This window comes from Elephantulus edwardii, unplaced genomic scaffold, assembly GCF_000299155.1.
Source record: "Elephantulus edwardii isolate Elephantulus edwardi_28Jun2011 unplaced genomic scaffold, EleEdw1.0 scaffold00016, whole genome shotgun sequence".
Taxonomy (NCBI): Eukaryota; Metazoa; Chordata; class Mammalia; order Macroscelidea; family Macroscelididae; genus Elephantulus; species Elephantulus edwardii.
This window is the reverse complement of record NW_006399766.1, coordinates 17,561,362-17,568,725: the sequence shown is the minus strand read 5'-3', so window position 1 is coordinate 17,568,725 and position 7,364 is coordinate 17,561,362.

Sequence of the window (7,364 nt, the reverse complement as noted above, 5' to 3'; positions counted from 1 at the left end):
GATTAAATGTAAATGGAAAAAAGAAATATTATCCTTCCCCCCCCTCTTCTCTTTAGTGATTAATTATATAAACCAGTGTATGGGAATGATCACAATGAACATGAATGAAACACAATGGATATACGTTTTGTATGCACATTAATATAAAATGAAAACCAAGCAAACAAAACTACCATCTTTAGGGTAGAAAAACCTGATGGACCCCACCCTAAAGCAGGTGATGAAAGTCAACATTGTCAACAAGCATCATGTGGCTCATTATGTTTTACTGCTTCCCAGAAAGAATAACCTGAACCACTGCCCTCAGCACTGCCCTCAGGTCAATCCTGACTCCTAATGACCTTGTGGGACAGAGAAGAACCCGTCCTGCGGGAATTCTAAGGCTGCAGATCTTTACAGAAGCTGACTGCCACGTCTTTCTCCCACAGAGCACCTGGGAGGGTTGGGATGGCTGACTTGGCGATAAGAGCCAAGACTTAACCATGAGCCCAGGCCTCCTCCATCAGCCGTGAAACCAAACCCCAAACTCCTTTCCACTGAGTCAATTCCAACTCATAGCGACCCTGTAGGGCAGAGAACCACCCCACAGAGCTTCTGAGTTTGTATTTTTTAAAATAAATCAATCCTTCCTTCCTTCCTTCCTTCCTTCCTTCCTTCCTTCCTTCCTTCCTTCCTTCCTTCCTTCCTTGCATTGGATCTGACTGGTACAGGAGGAGATCACCCCTCCTTCTTCAGCAGAGCATCTGATGGATTCGAACCACATACCTCTGGGATTGCAGTGCAGCTTCTTGCCACTAGGCCACCAGAGCTCCCGTATTTATTTATTTATTTTTTTATGGACACAGATGGCGACACCTTTCTCCTGCAGAGCTACTGGTGGGTTTGAACCACTGCCTTTTTATTTATTTCTTTTTATTGTGATTTTAACGAGAGTTAAATGAAAACTTGGATTTTCATTCATTCATTGTCGCACATTTTCCTACGTACCGTCCTCAGTTTGCTTTTTTTTTTTTAAAAAAAAAAATCATTCATGGTTGTATAATTTCCTGACTTGCCCCACCCCAGTCCACTTTGCAATGCAGCTCTCGTTCTGGACTGTTGCCACACGAATAATGCCTAATCATATATTCCTTTTAAACAGTTCTTTCCTTCATCTGTTCAAATACCAGTGAGCCACCGAGCTTCTCTTTTCATAACAGCACCGTCTCATTTTAATCCTGAGGGTACATCAGGCAAACCCAAACCGAGGCGCTTTCTAGGAAAGAACTGGCCTGCACTCTTTCTCCCTTTTGGCGTTACTTCTCGACGATAAAGAAAGGTCTAGGATCGATCCCGATTTTAGGAGACCTGGTGTGGAGTGTGTGACGTGTTGGGTTTCAAATTGAAAAAGGAAAGCTGTTGGAATCCACTAGGCACTCTGAGGGAGAAAGATGGGCAGTCTCCTAGAATGACTTACGGCCTTGGAAATCCGATGCAGTGTCGCTATGACTCAGAATTGACTCCTTGGCACAGACTTGACCATGAACTGGGAAAAATTTAGCTTTGAAGAATGTTATTCAGGTGCCTAATGAGCTTTGGATATGGAGTATAGATTAGATAATAACACATTGTAGCAATGATTTATTTTCGGAATTTGATCACATCGTTGTGTTTATACAAAAGGATGTCCTTGTTCCTTGGAACAACACTGAAGTATAAAGGGGCCAAGGAACATGATGTTTACAATTTATGCTTTCGTGTTTCAAGAAAGTGTAAGTGTGTGTGTGTGTTTGCGTACAAAGAGTGATGGTAAGATTATTAACAATGGGTAAATCTTGATAAAGGGTATGTGAAAGTCTGTGTATTATTGCGCTACACAACTTTCTGTAACCTCCAAAATATTTCAAATGAAAATTTAAAAGCACACTGTTTACAGATAAACAACACCAGTTGCTGTCAGGCCCTATTCATGGTGACCCGGTGTGTCAATTGCACTCCACAAGGTTTTCAACAGTCTATTTTTCTATCAGTAGAGGCCAGGCCTTTCTTCCGAGGTCCGTCTGGATGGACTCAAACTGCCACCCTTCTGCTGAGCACCTGAGCTCATTGCTGGTTTGTCCCCTGTGCACTGTCCAGAGACTGCAATACTAGACGCTAAATGAAAATCTCACCCCATTGAGTGGATCCTGCCTTGTAGCCACCCTCCACTAGATTTCCAGGCTGTAAATATTCACAGGAGGAAACTGTTCAGCTTTCCCCTCTGGAGTGCCTGTTAGATGTAAACAGTGTTAAGGTATGTCTGCAGCCTTCAATATGAATTGACGTTCAACATCAAGGAAACAAAGATTCTCACCACCGGGCCAATTGGCAGCACCATGATAGATGTTGAAGAGACTGAGATTGTTAACAGCTTCTGTTTGCTTGGCTCCACAATCAACACTCTTGGTACCAGCAGCCAAGAACTCAAAAGATTAATTGCATTGGAAAAGTCTGCTGTCAGGCACCTCTCCACGGTACTGAAGAGCTATGATATCAGTGTGGAGACTAAGGTGTGCCTGATCCCGGATATAGTCTTTGCAATTGCTTGCTATGCATCAGAGAGCTGGACAATGACGAGGGATGATAGAAGGAGAATTGATGCCTTTGAGCTGTGGTGTTAGAGTATTGAATATACCATGGACTTCCAGGAGAACAAACAGGCTGATCCTAAACCAGGCTGCTCCTTGGAGGCAAGGATTCTGAAGCTCCGTCTGACATACTTTGGACATGTTGCAAGGAGGGACCAGTCCTTGGAGAGGGACATCATGCTTGGGAGGGTAGAGGGACAGCACAAGAGAGGACGACCCTTGATGAGATGGATTGATTCAGTGACTGGGGTAATGGGGGCAGGTGTGTCTGAGACAATAAGGTTGGCACAGGATAGAGCAGAGTGATTTGACGGCACAGAACAACAACAAAGTATGTCTTGGGAAAGTGCAGCCAGAGTGAACCTTGAAGGCAAAGATAGGGAAGCCTCAACTTTCACACTTTGGACATAGAGCTTGGAGAGGGACATCATGCTTGGGAAGGCGGAGGGCCAGTGAAGGAGACAGATGATTGACATGGTGACTTGGGCAATGGGCTCTCATGTGTCAGAATGATTAAGACAGCACAGGACAGGGTAGAGTTCAGGGTGGCTGTCCATAAGGTCACTATGAGTCATGCTTGCTTGGCTCGACGGCACCTAACAAGTGAGCTCTGGTAAGAAGTTGTGCTACCAACCAGAAGGCACGGGGTTCAAGTCCACCAGCTGCTTTGGAGGAAGAAGATGGACAATCTTCTCCTGCATGATTTAGTGCCACTGAAAACCCTCTGGAGGGTCAGCTATGTTCCAACTCCACGGTACATAACAAGTGTAAGGAACGTAGAGGAGGACAAGATGTGGTCTCTATCCTTATCCCAGGCACTCATAGTCCCGGGAAAGAGACATTAAGGATAGTGTGCGAGCAGAGAGGAGGTGTGCTAACTGCAGTCTTTCGGGGGCAGAGGGAGTTCATCTTGAAATAAAGTTGGGTCAACCTTGGATCCTGTTATCATGTTTTGAGTACCAGTAGGAGGAGCAGGTAGAGGTGATGGGCACAGGATGGTAGAGGTATGGGGTACAGGAAAGATGCCTGGGCCTGCGGGCATCTGGAACAGACCACCTGTCTCCTGAGGACAGATAACAAGGCACGGATTAGCAAGTGACATGTGCAGGCCCCGCTCACCGCTCACCATAGCGTAGGAGGTAATGGAAGAAGCGCAGACCTAAGCAAAACAACTCCAGGCTGAAAGGTTGAACACAAGTGCGCTTACTGGTAGCTTAGGCAGAACTTGGCGGTGATGGATACGGGCTGTTCTGGCAACATCAAGGCCCGAGATGGATCCCTATCGGTAACCTGGGTAAGAGTTGGCTTAGAAGAGACTGTGGGAGAGGCAGGAAGAGGTCAGCAAGTGATCATAAGAAACAGAAGAAGCGATTTTTTTGTCAGAACAGGATGAGTTTTCACAGCAGTAGGGAGCCAGTAAGTACCCAATTAACACACAACGGGGTGGGGAGAGGTAGTTGTTAACAGGAAAAAGCTGGGTATAAGTGACAAGCTCCCTGACAAAGGGAACTCGGCCAGGGTGTGCTACCACTTGAGGAATCGAGGGAGGAATGGGAATTTCCACTCAATCGTGAGTGACAAGAGCCAGGATGGGCAAGTAAGCACAGAGCTGTCCTTCACAGGAGCCAGGCCGGTGGGGTGCCGGATGTCTTTTTAAATCATCAGAAAATGAAAAGCTTACAAAAATAGAACTGCACTAGGTTGAAGGTGTATGAAATGATCTTAATTACACCATCCTTGACCTACCCAAAGGGGAGGTAGTCTCATGTTTCAAGGGAGCATGAACCCTCATCTGCTCATCAGCCAGTTTCAGTAGCTGTGGACACGTGGTCAATTTCATGTCATCCACAGCCCTGTCGGTTACCTTGCCAACTGACTGGTTTGAAGCAGATCTCTGGTAGGAATGTGTGTTGTGATTTTGTTTTCAGAATGTACTTGTCTAGAGAAGCGATTCCAATTAGATCCGCCGCACCCACAAATCCACTGCCCCCAGAACTCCCTCCACCAGCTGGACTGACAAAGTGACTGCAGAAACAGGCCTGAGTGTGTCAGAGATTGTGAAGATGGCACAGGATAGAACAGGGTTCAGATCCGGTATTTGCAGGGTCGCCCTGGGTCATACTCGACTGGACAACACCTAACAACAGCAAGCTATTCGTGTGACTCAACATTCTAAAGGTACCAAAAAAGGGGCGTGAACTGTCCCTGTCAGTTCTTCCTCCTGAGACTTTTTGATGGAACCTTCCAGAGTGGTTTTGGGCATGTATTAGCAATGCACTCGCGCTGGTGTGTACGCAGCCCTGCTTCGTCCTCCGTCCAGCTGACTGTCTCTCGGAAGACTTTGCCCTCTCGACACGCTGAGCCTCCTCGCCGTTTGTCTGCCACTTCACTGTGGAGCCGTCATTTACTTAACTCCTCAAATCAATGGCCTTTCGGGCTGTTCCCAGGCTCTTGGTTTGTGTTCTGGGTTGTGTGAGGCTGACTCACCTCCCACATCCACTCTGCACAACACTAAGGACAGCTTCGCGGCAGGACCAACTCCTCCAGGCTGAACGGCCTGTGTGGAGTGTCAGCTCCGCAGCTGGGCTGGGCTGCCCTCCCTCAGGGGACGCTATGCTAATGCTGTCTTCGCCCCTTCATCCTGCACTTTCCCAGCATCCCTTGGGAGACCACTGTGCCACTTCATACTCAGAAACCCTCCTCTGACCTCAGCCTCCCACTGGCCTTCCTCCCACGGCCGGTCTGTCCTCCCCACCCCCAGCCCCTTTCCCAGAGGCCACTGGCAGCCCTCTGGCCTCCCTCCCTCCTTCCCTGGGGGCCCCACACTCAGCCATTTTAGCTCTGCCCTCGCTGACCCCCTGGACTCTGTCTCCTGGTGACCTTCTGCTGCACCTGCTCCGCTGTTCCCAGCCCCCGCGCTCAGCCTGCTAATGAGTGCCTGCCAGAGAGGGTCACGCCACTGGGTCCTCCTCAAAGGCACCAGCCAGCCTCAGCGGGGGCCCCTCGGGGCTGCAGCAGGATCACATTTTCCTCACTGTTCCAAACCCTCTAACTTTCCTCAAGTCCCTACCCTCTGCACGCTCCAGCCCCAAGAGGGCCTAGCACCTCAGGCACCCACATTTTGCTCCTCCTTACCTCGCCTTTCCAGTTTCTCGGCATAGTCAACCGCACTTGGCACCCCTCTGTCCTCCCTTCAACCTCCTAGGAATTAGGGTGACTTCAGCCCAGGAGCTACCTCTTTCCCCTCACAGAAAAGTTCTCCCCAATTTTCTCTCAGTTTAAAACCACTTCCCTCACACCTGCATTCCCCTCCCACCATGCAAAACTTGTGGTGTGGGGGAAAGTTTACAAAACAAATTGAGTTTTCATTCCACCATTCACGCATATTTTGTCTTGTAGTATTAATTACAATACCCACAATGTTACAGGGCTCTTTCACTTCCATCTCATAATCGTCATTTCCACGAATCTTCTTATTTTAGCCCTTCCAGCCTTCAGAAACCCACCCTCAGGCAAATGCTGTTCTTATGACTTTAGATGGCTGGTGGTTCTAAGGAACCCTGGGCTTCCTCTCTGGGGTTAATGATCTGAGTCAAGCGGGTGAGTATTGCACCAGATTTGAAGCATTTAACCAACTTTGAAATCAGACATGTAATTCATGTGCCTCCCCCCTGCCACCCGCTTTCAAGTTGACCCTGGGATTTAATGGGAAATTCAGAAAAGACTAATAAACCAAAAAAATACCCCAAATCTCAAATCCAACAGTTAATATTTTGAGGAATTTCCTTCCAATTTTTCTATATGCATATACTTCTATCAATGACTTTTCAGTTAGCGGCCAAGAGCTTAACCAGTTGCGCTGCCAGCCCTAAGGCAGGCTGTTCGAATCCACCAGCAGAAAGACGGGCCATTTCCTCCCATGATTTACATACAGCCTCTAAGAACCTGCTATGAGTTGGTTCCATCTCGACCTCACATAACAGCGATAATAACAACCATACATAATAGTTTAATGCGCTCTGCCACTTTGGTGTCTAAGCAGAGTGTCTGAGGCCCTCTAATGACTCATCAGCGACATATGGCACTCGAGCAAATTTATCTGTGATATGAATTCCTGAAATGAGGATTTGTGGCTTCAAAGGCTGTGCCTGTTGGAATTTTGAGTGATTCCTTCAAACTACCCTCATCAATTGAGGATGTTGAGCATTTATCACTGTCAACACACTATACTGTGTGGTTCTTAGAACCAAATCTTTGTGTAGACTCACCTTTGTCCATCAAAGGCTGAGGAAACGAGAAATGCCAGTCAGCTGGGCTCAGCGACAGAGGGACAGTTGTCAATTATTGAATGAGGCCAGATCACAAAGGACCATAAAGGTTGCTGTCACTTGTCAATTGGCCACCACTTACTCCCAGGCACTTGGAACTCTCCCTCCCCGCAAACAAGCCCTGTAGTCAGGTCTAACTCATGGTGACCCCCTCCCATCAGGTTTCCAAGGCTGTAAATCTTTGTGGCAGAAGAAACCTCATCTTTCTGCTGAGAAACAGTTGATGGGTTTGAACTGCCAATCCTTCTGTTAGCAGCTGGGCACTTAACCTACTAGGCAATGAGGTCTCTTTGAATGGTACCCTCAACTCATTAACATCAAGTTGGAACCAACCCTCCATTGGGCTTATGAGGCCATAAATTGCACAGGAAGAGATGGCTGGTTTTTCGCCCATAGAGCGTCTAGAGAAGTGTGACCTTTGGGTTAGCGC